The 18,705-nt window shown below is 29.6% G+C and overlaps 1 protein-coding gene across 2 annotated transcripts in view; it reads right to left on the bottom strand.

Annotated features, from left to right (window-relative positions):
- LOC140451924 (uncharacterized) overlaps positions 1 to 18,705 on the bottom strand; it is an 804,624-nt gene that overhangs the window by 295,857 nt on the left and 490,062 nt on the right. The window contains exon 1 of one of the 2 annotated variants that reach the window (XM_072545904.1): positions 1,223 to 1,575. The exons of the other annotated variant lie outside the window; for it this stretch is intronic. The gene's annotated coding sequence lies outside the window, so the exon portion shown is untranslated. Of the gene's footprint in view, positions 1 to 1,222; positions 1,576 to 18,705 lie in introns of those variants that run through there. 2 annotated transcript variants of the gene reach the window in all.

Here is an 18,705-nt window from a genome sequence, read left to right as displayed (position 1 = left end):
TTAAAAGCTTCAGATATCTGCGAAAAATTTTGCCGTGAAATCGATGATTTTTGTATAACCAGACTGGGCTATAGGTATTCTGTAGAAGACGTAAGAACAGAGCGTGGAGTTACAGTGTTGCAATTATCACCCTGCAATTGCGAATTTACCTCCATTGAACTAATAAGGGCTCAACTGAAGAAATACGTCGCGAGAAACAAGATTAAATTTAAACTAAAATAAGTCAATATCAAAAATTTTATCTCACAATAAGCTATAAGACGTATCATAGTAGAGGAAGAACAATTCCGGAAACTCGATATGATGGTAGAAGAAACAATAGATATTAAATCAATTATACTTTCTTTGGGAAATTAAGAATGTAGTAATGATAACATCTAATCCACAGGGAACGCCATATTTATAAAGGCATGTAGTAAATGTATCTAATTCAGGTAATTTTTCTACTTCTCTATAATAAAGCAAACTAAGAGTCAAAATATTCTTTAAGATAATTAATGCAAAATATAGGTATGCTCTACTCTAAGCTATGTATTGATGTTGATTAAAAAAAGAATAGAGACATAGATTATTCTTTTCTCATCCGTTTTTGTAAAAATTATTGCTCCTCATAATTTTGAGAAATTAAGCTCTTATCTAATAATGAAAACTTAATCCTTTGGATGAAATATTGGATCGGTTATTGCTTACAATTGAATATGTATAGATTATAACTGCAACGCAGATTTTATAATATTATGTATGAAATAAAATTAGTCTTAATTATTATTGCATATTACTACTCGCTCTTTATTTTGCAATGAATATAAGATTCTATTCTTTCTCACATGTACATAAGTTTTAAAAGTTGTTGTTGTTGTTTACTCCAGGTTGTATTTTTTTGTCACTATTTGGTTGTATCCTAGTGCCTTAAATGAGTTGTTCAATGGTGACATTATTTCCCTGTTTGGGGTATTAATTCTTACTCTCATTTCTTGGTATAGGATCTAAATTTTCGTTTATTTCCCAGTATAAATATCCTTTAAGATTTTTGTCCCTGTTTACATTATATTTTGATTATTAAGAATTGCTAGAAATAAATACCTTTACGTAGGATTATTAAATTCATTAAAATATTTAAAATCTTTGTTACTTAGAATACATTTTATTATATTCTGTTAGTTAATAGAATAAGATCGAATGGTTATCGATGATACTCACGAAAATAAAAATAGTAACATACCTTATTTAAATTTCTGAATAATTCAGAAAATAGGTATCATAAAAATCTTCAGTGTAATCCAGTAAGTTAATCCTATACCAATGGAAACAAACAACCAATATCAAAAGTTACATCCTATGTACACAAAACACCTTTTGTCACTAAAAAATCAACGGCCGCGTGTTTGTTCAAAACGGTAGAAAACTTATGGTACAGAAAATAATATCACATTCTACACGTCGTAATAATTGACAAACTACCTTCTACCTGCCACCTGTTGGCGAGAAATATATATCCGAATCGACTGGAACTAGCTAACGTTGAGCTCATACGCGCTTGTGTTTGTGGAACGGACTAAACGGTTGGACGATTGTGGGGCTTTGAATTTGAAAAGAAATATACAGAGAGTACTCGGTGGGGTTCTACTTTCATTGGCGGAGGTAAAGAACTATCGATAACCCTATTGTAATCTCTGCTACAACTTATAATATATCAATTTTTACAAGATTTGATGTAAGTATAAATATTTTGAATGATAAGAAGGATTTGAAATGTATATTTCAAAATATTACAAGTAAATTAGTCTTTTAAAATAAATAAAAAATGTATATAATAAATTAGTTAATATTGTCCTGAAGTTGTTTGCTCTTGCCATACTATAAATAAACAAGAAATTATAAAATATATTCTTTAGTTGACGTATGGTTTCCAGATTGGCAGCCCTTTCAAAAATAAAATTTTAATAATTTAATATGCTGGTCTGGTATGACCATGATTTTAAAAAACAATTGGTAACCAATTTTGTCTTCTTTCATATTCTAATTTTAAATTTATTTAGATTCTTTTTTCTTTTTTAAAAACATGTTTAGTTTAAAATCCTTGTGTTTTTTATGTTTTCACAAAATTACATACCAAGTTTTTAAAGCGAAGATTCTATACTGAGATGATATCTCAGTATAGAAAGAAGCCTCGTTTCAAAACATTGATATGTAATTTTGTGAAAAATCTCAGAAAAACTAAAACAATAGTAATCCGTAAAGACCCAACCAGATGTAAAATAATGGAATTACACTGTCCAGCTATGGAGACCTAGACAAAGAAGTGAGAGATCAAGTATAAAAGCAAATAGACTGACAGGATACCTTAATAATCCTATATGGCGACATTATAACAATAACACTGAGATGAAGTCAAGAATTAACTTAAAAAGAAGACCCGACACAGCCACAACACAAAGGCTACTGGAATCGGCACAGATGAGAGTACTGAGAAGAATTACACGAAACACTCTGAGAGATCAATGTCATTATTTGACAAGAACATTATTAAGACGTCAGTTTTTTGGTTGTATTTTGTGTTTGTGTTTATTTATTTACTGTATTCCAAAAATGGAAAGGTTATTACGAATCATAGAAGTTCCAGGAAGAATATTTATTTGTAAAAAACTTTGGCCAAATGTATATATCTACCGAAATAATATAAAATAGTAATATTATTAATAAATATTAAATATATTTACAAAAGGAACATTTTTATTCTCGAGAGAGAGAGAGAGAGAGAGAGAGAGAGAAAATATATCTTATGTCCCTCTCTTACCTATATCTTACATATGTAATGATTTTGCCGATTCACTCCCGTAAAAACTTCCAACGTCGAACGCGTGTATAGAAGTATAACTTCAAAAAGGAAAACTTTATTACTTTGGACACATTATGTGAGGTGACAAATTTGATAACAAAATATTCTACTAACTGCTTCGACTCATAATTCAAGAAAAATGAGCGGAAGAAGATCAATAGTAAAGGGAAGATATTCCTGGCTGAAAAATCTGCGTGCATGGTTCAACAGCTCTAATAACCATCTATTTAGAACCTCTGACTCAACGGTACGAATAACTTTGTTGATTGCCAACATTCGGAACGGACACGGCCCTTAAAAAAGAATAATATTTATAAAAAATTTTTATTAAATGTTTATCTTTTAGTTCTCAATTTTAAGCTTTATTAACATCGTCTGTATAAGACTATGTATTGAGATTAATTTCACTACTTTACAAATTTTTAATCATTAGTTATTGTCTTTCATTTTTTCTGGTGAAATCAAAAAATAGCAAAAACTTCTTAGGATTTAAAAAGTTATAGATTAAATTTTAATTTTGGGCAAAATAAAGATAAATGTTTTACTTCTAAATAAAGCATTTCTTGAAATTAATTGGACGACGATAAATTACGCAATGTGTATTTCCAACAGTATATCCATTTGAGGATTGGTGGTTACCGCTGCGCTGCTAACCACAGTTTGAATAATTTTTCTTTATATGCCTGCTGGTTTCTCACCAAATCCGTCCTGTATAATTGGTTGCCTATGTACCCCACAATTGTATTTCAGTAGCGATTTATACATATCTCGGGTAAAAAAAGTTAATATCGTGATATTTACATGAACATTACATTGACAGTGACATATTCTGTGGCTTGATTTGTGTATTTATTTATTTCAAGTGGCTTTTCTTATAAAAAGATAAAGAAACTAGATTACTAACTTTCAAAAAGTTAGTAGTATATTTTTTATAAAATGTAATAACATAAAAAGAATAAAAAGTGTATCTGATGTGATTTTTACCGGCATGTTTTATTGCCGATTTTGGTTGGTAACCACTAGGCACTTACAGTTATTTTTTTTTTAGAATCAAAGACACACTGGACCATGAGAGACATGACCATAAATCTACTCGACTTTGAGGCATTATTGGATGAAATACCAAGTGGTGCTGAATCAGTGACCTCAGATTTGTAGAATATGATGAACGATGAGCTGGAAGTTTTAGAAAATAGTAATCCCGACACAGAAAATATTGTTCATCAGCAAGACAAAGATGAAGAAAGTGATGACGACTTGCCTCTGACTCAAAGTTAAAGTAGACTCCAAAAGAGATCATAAAATGGACACTTGACGTTTCACACGTGAATCAAATTAGGGAGTTTCTGGAAGAAACTGGACCAATTGTTTTAACAACCGGTGAGGAAAAAGAAATACTCTTGGGTGTCAACTTTCTCATGAGTCAGAAAAAAAATGCCAAGTTCCAATTGGTCGTCCAAAGAAGAAATGAGAGATTGCTTTATCAGCAGTGCTATTACCAGGGACCGATTTTTCTAACTTCTTAGATACAAATATCTGAATGATAATTCTGTTGAACCGAAGAAAAATGAGCAAAACTATGAGATAAACTCTAGGAAATTCGACCACTTTTGGATAAACTTGCAGAAACGTTTATTTCTTCCATGAAACCAAGTGAATATTAATCCCTGGATGAGTCCATGATAAAACGTAAAGGTACGTTTTGCGCATATAAGTTTAGATACAGGTAATGTAAACTCCGACATTTTTTTACAGGACGAAGTGGTCTTCTTCTTATATATATATTTAGGGATTCTACAGTATTCACTGCCTTCCCTCGCTCAACCGTTTCCATCTCTCTCTGTTGTTCCATTCTCCATCGTTTAGTCCTCTCTTACTCATGGCGTCGTCTACTTCGTTCCTCCAGGATTTTCGGGGTCGTCCTCTTTTCCTCCTTCCTATGGGGCTCCATTCGGTTATTCTTTTTATCCATCTGCTGTCGCTAGCTCTTCTTACATGTCCATACCACTTTAGTCTTTTTTGTTCTATATATGTCTTCTTCTTCTTATTAGCCTTCTGTCGTCCATGTTTGGACATAGGCCTCTCCCAACTCCTTCCATCGGTCTCTATCCTGAGCAACATATTTCCAATTTGTTCCGGCTATTCTTTTAATATCGGCAACCCATCTCATCTGTGGTTTGTCTCTTGGTCATTTACTTTCGTAAGGTCTCCAATGTTGTATTGTAGTATTCCAACGTTGGTCTTTTTGTCTAGCAGTGTGGCCCGCGAAGCTTCATTTAAGTTTGTCAATTTTTGTTGCTATATCCTCGACTTTTGTTTTGGATCTTACCCAGTCGTTCCTCTTTTTATCTGACAGTCGTATACCTAACATTGCTCTTTCCATTGTTCTTTCTGTTGTGGCTAGTTTATTTATGTTTGCCTTGGTTAGGATCCAGGTTTGACATCCATATGTCATGATAGGAAGGATGCATTGGTTGAACACTTTGCTCCTCAAGTATAGGGGTATTTTGCGGTTCTTAAGTATCCAACTCCAACAAGTTTTCCAAATCCTGCCCATGCTAGTCTTGCTCTTCTAATAATTTCCGCACTTTGGTTCTCTTTGTCAAGTCTCAGGATTTGGCCTAGGTAGATATATTCCTGGATTTTTTCTATCTCACTGCCATTTATAGTTTATAGACACGTCTGGGGTCATCTGTGTTAGACATTACTTTTGTTTTTTTCATATTCATTTTTAAGCCGACGTATTGGGAGCTGGCTGCTAGTTCCCCCATCATAATTTGCAGTTTCTCGAATGTGCTCGCTATAATCACTATGTCGTCAGCGAATCTGAGGTGGTTTAACTTGTTGCCATTAACTTTAATGCCATAGGTTGACCAATTTGTAGTTTTGAAGACGTCTTCTAGGGCTAGGTTGAAAAGGTTTGGCGATATTACGTCTCCTTGTCTCACTCCTCTCTTAATGGGGATGGGATTTGTATTTTCGTCTAGTTGTACTATCATAGTTGCATTTTCATATATATTATGTATTAGTTGCCTATATCTCGAATCTATTCTACAATTATTATTAGCTTGTTCTATGGCCCACATCTCGATACTATCAAACACCTTTTCATAGTCGACGAAGGCAAGAAATACGGGTAGTTGGTATTCATATGCCTTCTCTATCAATGTTCTCATTGTCAGCAGATGGCCTGATGTACTATATCCTTTGCGGTAGCCAGCCTCTTCAACCGGTTAGTAACTGTCCATTTTGTAGGTTAACCGGTTGGTAATAATTCTCATAAATAGTTTGTATACTTGACTGAGCAACAATATAGGTCTATAATTCTGTAGATCACATTTGTCCCCTTTTTTGTGTAAGAGTATTACTAGACTCTCATTCCAGTCTTTAGGGATCTTGCTATTATGGAGACATCTATTAAATAGCTCTGTTAGTACAGGGATCGTTAATGTCTTGCTTGTTTTCAAGAGCTCGGCAATTAGACCGTCGTGTCCTGGAGACCATCGTTTTTAGCTCTTTTAAAGCTCTTTCTATTTCGAATCCCTTTATATTTGGTAGTACTTCTGATCCCACGTTTTTTATTTTTCTTTTGACGTTCTCCTTTGTTGTTTCATTAGGCTGGCCTTGCGAGCTGTACAAGGATGTGTATAAGTATTCGACAATATTTGTTATTTTATATTTGTCCTTCTCTTCCTTATTGTTGGCGTCATTAATTTTGATGATTTTTTGAACTCCCAGTGCTGGTCTTCGACATTTTAAGCCTCTGTTGTTTTCAATGACTTGCTCTATTAAGTTCTCGTTCCATTTTTGTATGCCGCGTTTTAGTAATTTTCTAATTGTTTTATTAAGTTCTCTGTATTCTTGAGTATGGTGTTTGTTTTGCGCTAGTAGTTGTCTTCCTTCCGTCATTAGCTGTTTAGTTTCATTGCTTATTTTGTCTTCTTTAGTCCTTATTTTCTTTGCGACCTGTAGTCCTGCTGCGAGAAGGTTTTTATTTATGTTTTTATTAATCTCGTCAATTTGATCTTGATTATGTGAAGGATCAGATTCTAACTTATCCGCTAAGACCTCTCGGAATTGCTCTTCATTTGTTCTTAGTTTAAAGGCATCTATCCTCGTTGTTTTTTTTTAAATCCTTTTTCTCTCTTCTTTCATGTTAATATTTATTTTTGCTCTAGCTATATGATGGTTACTACCCGTTGTTACGTTGTTTATTGTTGTGACGTCTTCAAATATTCCTTTGTTGTTTGAGAGAAAATAGTCTATTTCATTTTTGGTAGTTCCGTTAGGTGCGACCCATGTCCACTTTCTGTTAGGTTTATTTTTGTAGAAGGTATTCATAACATACATGTTTTCTTGTTCCAGGAATTCCATGAGTTTTTCTCCTCTTGTGTTTCTTGTGCCGAATCCAAAATTTCCAATCTTGCTTTCAGAGTCTTCAATCTTACTTCCAATTTTGGCGTTTAAGTCTCCCATTATTAATATTTTGGATTCTTTGTTGTTGTCTACAGCTTTTTTAACGTCTTCGTTAAAAGAATTTATTTCCTCATCGGTTGCTTTTTCAGTTGGAGCATAAACTTGCACGATCTTTATTTTAGTTTTTGGACTTAGTTTTAAGACCATGATTAAGAAACCTACTCCACTGTATGTGTAGTCTTCCCTGCCTTTAAAATAGAGTCTGTTGCCTGAATGTAAGTCCACATATCCTTCATCTCTTCTTTTAACTTCTGACAGTCCCATTATGTCCTAATTCAGGTTCCCCAATTCCTCTTCTAGTTCGTAGAGTTTTTCATATTTTGCCATGGAGCGGATGTTGTATGTTGCTATATGGAGTTATTTGTTTCTTCTTCTTTTTCAATGCCCACTTGCCCCCCCCCCCAGAATCCTCGGGGCAGACCATTGTTACGGTGTGGGACTGTAATAGAATTCCTACCCACCTGGGGTACCTTCCGTGTTTCGGTTGCAATCGACATGTTTGGTTATGGAGGTTTTGGCCAGCGTGTAACGTTGAGTTATGCCTAAACAAAAAAAGAAACTGCTTTTTGTTATTTCATATAAAATAGGCTTAGACCTTAGACTGTAAGCAACTCAAAAGCTAAAATGTGTTTTTGTAAGTTTAAAGAACCCAAATAAATACAAAAATATCATTAAACCTTAGTTTTTCTTAAACAAATAATTTCAGGCTTAAAGGGATATTAGGAACAATAAAATTCATTGTTTATTAGATCTTTACATGCATATTCTGGAAGAAGTTGAAAAACTCAACAGAAAAAATGCAAATTGCAGAAATCAACGACTCACCATAAATTGTATACAAAGTTTTACACTAACATTTTCAACAATTTTGTGATTTTGAGGTTAATATATATATATATATATATATATATATATATATATATATATATATATATATATATACGTTGTAATCCACTGGATAAGTTTAATTCATTAATTTGTTAAGGGTGATTTATTACGATATAAAAAAAATATGTGACAAACTTGTTCCCTTGATTTTCCAAGCCTCAATAAAATATTTCTCTTACTTAACTGAAGAGTATTCTTCTACATCTACAAGATCTAAACAAAATAAATCTAGTCATTCAACACTTAGACCTTTTTGAAAATATAACAAACGGTTAAAAACAAGCATTTCTACAGATTTTCAAAAAAAGAAAGCACACTGGTGCGCCTGTAATAATTGTCTAACATAGAGTCAATTTGACTGTAAAGGGAAAGCACCGTAAAGGAAATATGCATGCTATATAACTTAACTTGTCAATCATTTTAGTTAAAAACTGCTCCAGAAGTTTCGGAGATATTATCAAACGATCACTCGACTTTAGAGGTTCCATATAAAGGAATATTAGACGTAAAAGTTGTTAGGAGTATGCATCGGAATATCAATAAAAATAAAGTAATCGAATATTATTCACAGTGTTTCAATAAACAGGCAACTAAAAGATAAAGGCATAGGACAAAATATATTACATCTTTAAGAACTACTGTCCGTGACTTTTTTTGTAAGTTCGAGTGCCCTTTTTACCAATCGCCTTCCAATATTTTTATATACTGTTCCTATTTAATAAAAAATTCTAATGTTCTTAGCTAGAACATTTGTAAATTTAAACTTTAATTTTTTCCTTTTTCATCATTCATTATTTTTAATAATTCATCAAAGGCTTTATATACATTACTTTTTTTCATATATTTTATTATTCCGAAGTAACACTGAGGTTTTTACTTCCTCACTTTTAATGAAAAAATTGTGCATTTCTGAATAAATTAAAACTGTTTTAAAATTAAATTAAAACTGTTTTAAAACCTGAAGTCCCTTTATTAAAAAAAAAAATTAAATGGATAATTTTTACTACAATGGGGCTATTTTTGATAGAAAATTCTATATGTTCTAAAGTTTTAAATACTTTAATAACTGTCAGTCCAAATTTGTCATTCTTTCACGGTATTTCAAAGAATATGAATATTTGAATACAGATAAAAATATGGTAAAATATGAAATTTTCTTAAAATTATAAATACGTTGCACCTAATCCAATTTTCCACCTTTGACTGTTTCTATATTGTCGGGATAGTAAAGATTATAGGGAATTATAAAATGATAAAAATGTAATGTTAAGCTTTATTATTCACTTACTCCAGATATTTAATATATATATATATATATATATATATATATATATATATATATATATATATATATATATATATATATATATATATATATATATATATATATAAATAATATTGTATCAGCAATCGGTCTGTAGGAAATAAAACTCTATTTCTTCTGTCTCAATATTTCGTCACGATTTTGTGACTTCTTCAGGAGGAAATTATAAATTTATTAGAATAATTAATTATTATATGCAAACAAAGTGAATATTTCAATACTTACAACTATAAGAATAACAATTAAAATTTTTTTAACATGTTTTTTATGTTTTCTCCTGAAGAAGTCACAAAATCGTGACGAAATATTGAGATAGAACAAATAGAGTTTATTTCCTACAGACCGATTGCTGATACTATAAATCAATATTTAAAACAGTACGGTCGAAAAATAATTTGAAATATATATATATATATATATATATATATATATATATATATATATATATATATATATATTTATATATATATATATATATATATATATATATATATATATATATATATATATATATATATATATATATATATATATATATTTATATATATATATATATATATATATATATATATATATATATATATATATATATATATTCATGGACAAAAATATCGAATATTTTGGAATTTTCAAATTTTTGTTTTTTCAAAATAAATTCTGGTCAAGCAAGTCGTTTATTGTAAAATAGAGTTTATTTTAACAATGTTTAATGAAAAATTTTAAGTTTTTATACGGAGAAAATTGTGAAAAAAATAAATGTTTAATATTAGGTAAATAAGGTTATTTTACTCTTAACTGAAATGATAATTTAAATTGCTTAAAGAACTGGTTTAAACTGAAAGAAGTGCATGATCAGTAACGAGTATTCCCCCTCTAGCTTTTATTACTGGTTGCATCTTTCTCAGCATGCTTGCAAGTAAATTTTGGACATATCCTTGGGAAATTGCATTCTATTCATCCTGTGCAGCAAGCCGAAGCTGCTCTATCGTATTTGGAACGAGATTTCTTTGTCGTATGCTGCGTTTTAGGTGATCCCACATGTGCTCTATTGGATTTAAATCCGGACTAGATGGTGGCCAATCCAATCTTCGAGTTTGGAACTCATCAAGATAATTACTCACTATGGCAGCGGCATGTGGTCGAGCATTATCGTGCATTAACGTAAATCTTTCATATCCAATGTAACCAACATATGACAAAACATGATCTAGCAGGATGTTTTAAACGTAAGAATCACCAGTCATACGTCCAATCACTTCCACAAGTGCGGTACGTACCTCCCAACTAATAACTTCCCAAAGAATTATGTCATCAACTCCAAAACTAACGGTCTGGGCGAGACTGTAGCTGGCGAATCGTTCTCTAACTCTAATGTAGACGTAGTTTTGACCATCTGGCTTTCATAATAGGATTCTGGTCTTATCAGTGAAAATAATGTTTTTCCAGTTGTCGATATTCCACTACATATGTGTTTTTGCAAATTCCAAACGACTAGCTTTATGATGTTGAAGAAGACGTGAAACTTTGGCTGGGCGTCTGGGCTTTAAGTTTTCTTCTTCTGATCTTCATCTAACTGTTTGTGAACTCACATTAACTTGTCTAACATTTAATAGCTCATTTCTGAGGTGCATCGATGTCAATGAACGATTTCGTGTAGAATTAAGAACCAAAAACGGTCATCAATTGCGGTTGTGCACCTTAGGCGTCCTTGGCCAGGCCTTCTTTACGTGAAGAAGGATTTTTATGATAAAATGTACGAATGACACTAACCACTGCATAAACGTCAAAATAAACATCAAAATATTTCAAACCAGTTGAGTACATCAGCCTACTATATGAGTATTATCAGTAATCTAAAATTATTTTGAAATAATAGTGACTACAAAAAAGAATTGGAAAATTCCAAAATATTCGATAGTTTTGTCCATGAGTGTATATATATTGATTATTTTTATCTACGTTTAAGACCAGTGAGATATAATTGTACTCTGATTGTAATACAATCCTGGCAAGAACTAGTGGCTATTAAAGAAGTTTGCTATAACAAGTTAGACAATGTAATATTAAAAATAGTTTTTGTGTGTAATACTGTTATATACCACAATTTTATTTCTTTTATTCAATTATGCTTCAAACTTTACCGAAACGTAACGCTCAATCTGGCAATTATTACCGTTAGAACAGATTGTCAAGACTAAGGTAATTTATCGGATTAAAGTGTGTAGAAATAAAAAAACAATAAGTTGTTTAATCTAAATTTACGTTAAAAGTATTCTCAGATTAATGAGAAATAACTTTATTTAGAATAGTTTATAAAAACACTAAGCGTTATATAACACATATAGATATATATATATATATATATATATATATATATATATATATATATATATATATATATATATATATATATATATATATATATTGTTATGATGTGTTTTTTTGTTTGAATGATGAGCAATGAGTATTTTTAATAATATAATATATAGGGTTTTTATCGCGGTTCTCAAAGAATTAGTTTGTAAGTACTTTTTTAAATTATCTTTATTATAACTATTATGAAACACACATATATATATAACCTAGCCAATGTAAATTTAAAATAAACTATCTTTAAATTGATGTTCTTATAAAACTAATTAAATTCTATAGACAATGTTAAATTTAAACAAACTATCTTCAAAATTGAAATTGTTATGACACTAACTAAATTATATTAACAAAATTTTGTACCTTTCTTTCACTGAATGCCTAAATGAACTGTTTTCCACTATATATATATATTCTAATCACCACTGAATGTCTTCGTACTTCGGTTATCCTTGTTTTTGTGAAATTACTTTTTTCAATTATCAGCTTCTACCAATTTAAGATATAGTTTTCTTCACCAGCATTTATACACCACCAACCAAACCAGCAAACAGCATTTATACTTATTCTTCTTTTCAATATACCAATATCCAATTATTATAAGTTGATTTATACTAATCTCCAACCACAATATAATTTAATTTCTTCCAATATACTTTTATAATCTTCAATAATTATTTGTGTATAATTATAAATGTGCATTAATTATATGCATAATTTTTAATCTTCATTTAACTCACTATATTAAACAATTTGACTATTTGTACCTGATTCTCTGACTCCAAATAATCTTTCATATTTCTTACTAAACTTTTCTGACTGACTTCTTGAAAATTCTGAACAATTTACTTCACTAAATGTGTCTAATAACTTTCATAATAAACTGGCCTGACTTCTGACTAAAAACTTCCAAAAACTCTCCTTCTGACTAAAAACTTAAAAACTGCCATCTTGAATCCAAATCACGGTTATTTATATGTTTTTGGATTTCTAGAACCATCTGGTAAGATCATGTTCCAATTTGTTCTATCAAATACTTGTCTGAATTTTCTGGAACAAACCATTTCGCAAACATGGCCATCTCCGGAGATCCAGAGAATTCCATTCTTTTCTATTAATAATTTTGTTTACATTTAGGCTTTTCAGATCAGAATAAACATTCAAATTAGTAACTAACACTCTAATTTAATAAAATACACATTTCAAACAATATAACCCCACTTATATTCGTAAAATTCCTTAAATGACACTTAGGAATGGAGGGTATAGTGTGTTGCCTAGTCACATGGCTCACTTAAAAATATCTACAAAATCATAACTACTAAAATACAACTTTTTACAATTATTATATGCTAATTTCTTAAAATGCCCTCACATAAATATTTTTTATAAAATTCTCTAGTATATAACTTATTTAAAACAACCAAATATCTAATATTATGTAGTATATAACTTATAAATTATTTTCTATAAACCCTAATCGGATCAATACCCCAAAATAATATTTAAAATAAATAATTTACTTATTATTTTTTTAAATATTAATTTTCTCATACCTTATTAAATTTAATAAATCAATTTTTTTTTATTTAAAATGTGTTAAATACATCCCTGTTCGCTGTCTATGTCAAAACAGAGAACAACGGAGCACAGTTCGGCTATTCTATGGTCAAACTGTTATGTCAAATGGAGCAATGGATGCGATATCAGAGAATAAAATATAACCTTAATTAAAAATATAATCGATATGGTGTTCTGTTTATTTATAGACAAAATCTAGGAATTATTTCCATTCAAAATAACTTCATTAATATAAATTGGTAAGTTTTTTTTTTTTTTTTTTTTTTCACTTTATTATATTAGAAAGACATTTTTATAGCAATTATAGTATCAATTTTGTGTCTAACCCCAAATTATGATTTTTAGGGTACAAATTAATTTCCATATATACAAAATTCAACAAGTATGATGTCAAATTGATACAAAATAATGAAATCTACCATCTACCATTTAACAAATCAAGTCTATTGAATAAAATGGATATATCAGTAAGTTATTAGTGTTATTATATTTGTGTTAAAGGTATAGAAAATATTATTCAATCTCTTCATGATATTGAAAAATGTCGTTGATATGAAATATGCCTCTTAGTCTGTTCTCTGCATCTATTAACACATAACTATTTAGTCCATTCTGATTTTCAATTGTATATGGATCTTCAAACATTGGTTGTAATTTCTTACAACGGTTTTCTTTAATATTACTTTTTCTAAGTGAACGAATTAACACTTGGTCTCCTTTTTGAAATGTGATTGGTTTTTTTATATTTCGATTTTGTCTTCTGATATATTTTTCAGCTTTCCTCCTAATTCGTTTATTCACTTTCTGCATTACTTGTTCTAACATATCCTGATTATATTCACTAATCCACTTTCTGTTTCCTATATGGCCAAACATTAAATATTCTGGTACTTCCTCTGTATTCAAATTATGTGTATTATTCAAAAAATATTCTACTTGTGGTATATGTTGCTGCCAAGTTTCATGTTGGTTTTGGCACAGTATCCTTAAATATTTTATAACTTCTTTAATATATCTTTCTGCAGGATTTGCCTGAGGATGTCTGATACTTGTAAAATGAATGTTGATTCCCTTTTTCTCACAAAATGTCCGAAATTTTTGGTTGTTAAAATATGTAGCATTATCTATTATGCAATTTCTAAATGGTCCTATTTCTTCGAAAAATTGATTAATATATAATTTTAATGTTTTAACATTTGTTCTAGAGCAGGGATATAGTTTAATAAATTTTGTATATAAATCAACTATCACTAGTATATGCTTTTTTCCTGTTGGACTGAGAACTAAATTTGAAATAAAATCCATGGAAACTGTATTTAGTTTTTCATATACAACATTAGATTTATATGTGTTCTGGTTTTTGAAATTCTTTTCTTTGTTTAGTTGACATATTGGGCATTGGGTAGTAATTTCTTTTGCTATACTTATGTCATTCTTTGCAAAATAATTGTTCCTAAATAGCATCCATAGCTTTCTTGAACCAATATGCATATAATCGTTATGTAAATTTTTCAATATTTTCTTTGCTAAAGTTCTAGTTATTACATATACTTCTATGCCATTTATTATTTTATAATATACTCCATCTTTCCTAAGGACTTTTTGTTTTTCACTCATATTGATCTGATCTCTTATAATTTCTTCTTTAGAATATAATCCAGTACTTTCTACTAATTGATTTAATCCAATTTTTATTGTTCGCTGCCCTTTTTGTGATGTATTTTCTAACCTTGATAAAGCATCTGCCACTATATTGGATTTTCCAGAAATGTATTTGATTTCAAATGAGTATTCACTCAATATTAGACTCCACCTATGTATTCTACTGTTTCCATATTTGTTATTTAATATAGACGTTAAAGCTTGGTGATCTGTTTCTATTGTAAATTCATTACCCAACAAATAAAATCTTAATTTTGTGACACAGTGTATTATACTTGCTAGTTCTAATTCTGAAACTGAGTAACCCTTTTCATGTGGCTTTGTAATTCTTGAAATGAATTGTATTGGGTATTCGACCCCATCATGTATTTGTAATAATACCCCTGATAATCTCTCTATTGATGCATCTGTTCTTAATATGAATGGCTGTGTGTAGTCAGGATAGTATATTCTCAAATTTGACAGAAAAATGTTTTTAATTTCTTGGAATGCTAGTTCTCTTCTCTGATCCCATCTCCATTTTACACCTTTTCTTAGTAGTTCAAGTAATGGAATTTCTTTTATACTTAGATCTGGTATCATCCTTTTATAATAATTAATTATTCCAATAAATCCTCTTAAAGTTCTTAAATTGTGTGGTGTTTTATATTCCTGAATGACTTGTGTCCGTTCTGGATCCATTTCGATTCCCTTAGTGTTAAGTTTATAACCTAGATATATGACTTCTTTTTGAAAAAATGTACATTTTTCTTGATTTATTTTTAGTCCAACTTTGTCTAATCTATTTATTATAATTTTTAGGTGTTTCTCATGATCTTCAGCCGTTTTAGAAAAAATTAATATATCATCAATGTAGTGAATTACAAAATGTTCATATTGATCCAAAATATCATGAAGACATCTACATAGAGCACTGCAAGATGATTGAAGTCCAAATGGTACTACTTTGAATTGATATACTACTCCATCTATCTGAAATCCTGTATACTGTCTACTTTTTCTTTCTAGAGGTATTAACCAAAAACTATGCTGTAAATCGATTTTAGTGAAAAATGACATTCCTGTAATTCTTCCTAATATTCCATCTATACTCATTGGTGCTTCAAATTGCTTTTCAGTAATCTTGTTAATATTCCTTGCATCCAAACATAACCTGATTTCACCTGATCTTTTTCGTACTACTACTATGGGGTTAATAAAACGTGTGTCTGCCTTCTCAATGATCCCATCTTCTAACATATTATTAATTGTTTTGTTTACTTCTTCTCTGTATTTATATGGTATTGGGTATGATTTTGTTTTAAAATCTTTTTCTTCTCTAACTTTTATACTATGGATATAATTTTGTGCAATTCTATTTTCTTTATTGACAAGTCCCTTGTGTTGCTGCAATATGGAAATGACTATTGATTTATATTCTTCAGGGCAATTTAAAACTTTCATCATATCTTCTTCTTTACAAATAACATTATTCTTCATTATGTACTCATTATTCCTTGCTTCCAATTTTACGCACTCCGCCTCGTAGGCATCCATCTGCTTAAAATTTCCATTCCTTAAATATTCACTACAATAATTATTCTTTACATTCTTTTGGGACATTTCCCTATCATCAAAATACATTTCTTCTTCATAAACATCATTATTTTCTTTTAATAATATCCTATCAACTCTTATTCCTTCTTCCACCTCATCTTTCTGCATAAATTTAATTATTTGCCCTTCCAAAGTTACCATTTTCTCTTCAAAATCTATCTTTACTTTCTTCTTTTCTAATTCATCATTTCCCATTAATATATCAACACATAAATCCTTGACAATAAATCCTTGCATATTAATTTCTTTATTAAGAATATTAATTTTAAAATTGGCTAGTTTATCAATTTCACCCAACTTCTTATTATTTGCACCAATAATTTTAATTTTTGGAATCTTTATTATATCTGATAATTTTAATGTATTAAAAATAAAATTCTCCGAGACTAAAGTACTTTCTGAACCAGTATCTATCATAATCTTAATCATTTTATTTTTGGCCAAAGCATTTATATAAATTAAATTAATAGATTCAATAATTTTCTCTTCATCTAAAGAAATAAATTCAGAAGGTTTTTCATAATAGCAATGGCCTAACTTGTAATTCAGAAAGTTTACTGCACAAAATTTTGATTATTAGAATTGTCAGATTGTATCTGACCACTTGGATCTGATGTCCTATGTCTTTCCCTACTATGACTTCTACTCACATTCTCCTGCCTTGTACTACTTCGTTCCCTGCCTTCGCAGCTTCTACTCCCTCGAACACAATTTACCTGTCTGTTATAGTTAGGTCGCTCTGTATTTTTTCTATTATTAAAATCTTTTCTATTATTATTAGTACTGTTATTAAAATGTTGTCTATTATAATTAGTATTATTATTAAAATTTTGTCTATTATAACTAGTATTATTATTAAAGTTCTGTCTATTTGGATTAGTGTTAGTATTATTAAAATTTTGTAAATTATCACCATACCTAGTATTATTGTTATATGATTGTCTATATTGTTGATTATCATTTTTATTACATTGAAAGTTATTGTTGTTTTTTCTGTTGTTATTATTACTTGTCATATTGCCTCTTTGTACTCTTTGAATAAAATTAATAAAACTATCTATTGTTTGAATATTTTGTACAGTTACGGTTTGCACAACATCAGCATCAAAATGTCTAGATACATTTAAGACTGTTTCATCCTCTCTAAGTGGTGGTTCTAAATATTTTGCAACTGTTATCAATTTCAATGCATAATCTACCATATTTGATTTTAAATTTTGATTATACTTTCCAAAATATAGAATTTCTCTAAACTTGGCTTGCTCTAGTTCACCCCAATAATAATTTAAAAATTTATTTTCAAATGTTTGAAAGTTATCTAAATCATTCTCAATACTAGCAAACCAAGTTGCTGCATTGTCATTTAATGTCATTCTAATATAATCTTTAATATCATTAATATTATTCACAAATCTTAATTTATGTTTTAAACTATTTATGTATACTCTAGGATGCAAATTTTTTATATTACCAGAGAATTTAATCCCAGTCTCATTTGTTAAATTTAAGTAAGGTCTCCCTATGTCTCTCATTTGTGAAATATCATCTATTCTCTGTTCCACATTTCTTATTTGATTACAATTTATTTGGATATTTTGTTGTATATCGTCTAATTTTTCTTCTGTGTTTCTCCTGTCTTCGTTAATTTTTACTTCTAAGTTACATTTCTGTAACTCTATTTTCTGTTCTATATCTATCTTATTATCTTGAATAATCCTCTTTACTTCTGTCCTCTCATTGTCTATCCTTTTCTTGTAGTCATTCCGTATACTTTTTATTTCATTTGCTACTTTTTTCTCTGCAGCTTCAAGTTTTTTATCCATTTGTTTTTCTATTTGCTTTACAATTTTATTATTATTATCTTCTATTTTCTTTTCTAATTTTCTATAATTCTCTTCCATTTTTTTCGTGTTCTCTTCCATTTTTTTCGTATTCTCTTCCATTTTCTTCGTATTCTCTTCCATTTTCT

This window comes from Diabrotica undecimpunctata, chromosome 1 (genome assembly GCF_040954645.1).
Source record: "Diabrotica undecimpunctata isolate CICGRU chromosome 1, icDiaUnde3, whole genome shotgun sequence".
In the NCBI taxonomy this organism is placed as follows: domain Eukaryota; kingdom Metazoa; phylum Arthropoda; class Insecta; order Coleoptera; family Chrysomelidae; genus Diabrotica; species Diabrotica undecimpunctata.
Note: the sequence above shows the minus strand (reverse complement) of the source record. Positions and strands in the feature narration are given on the sequence as shown.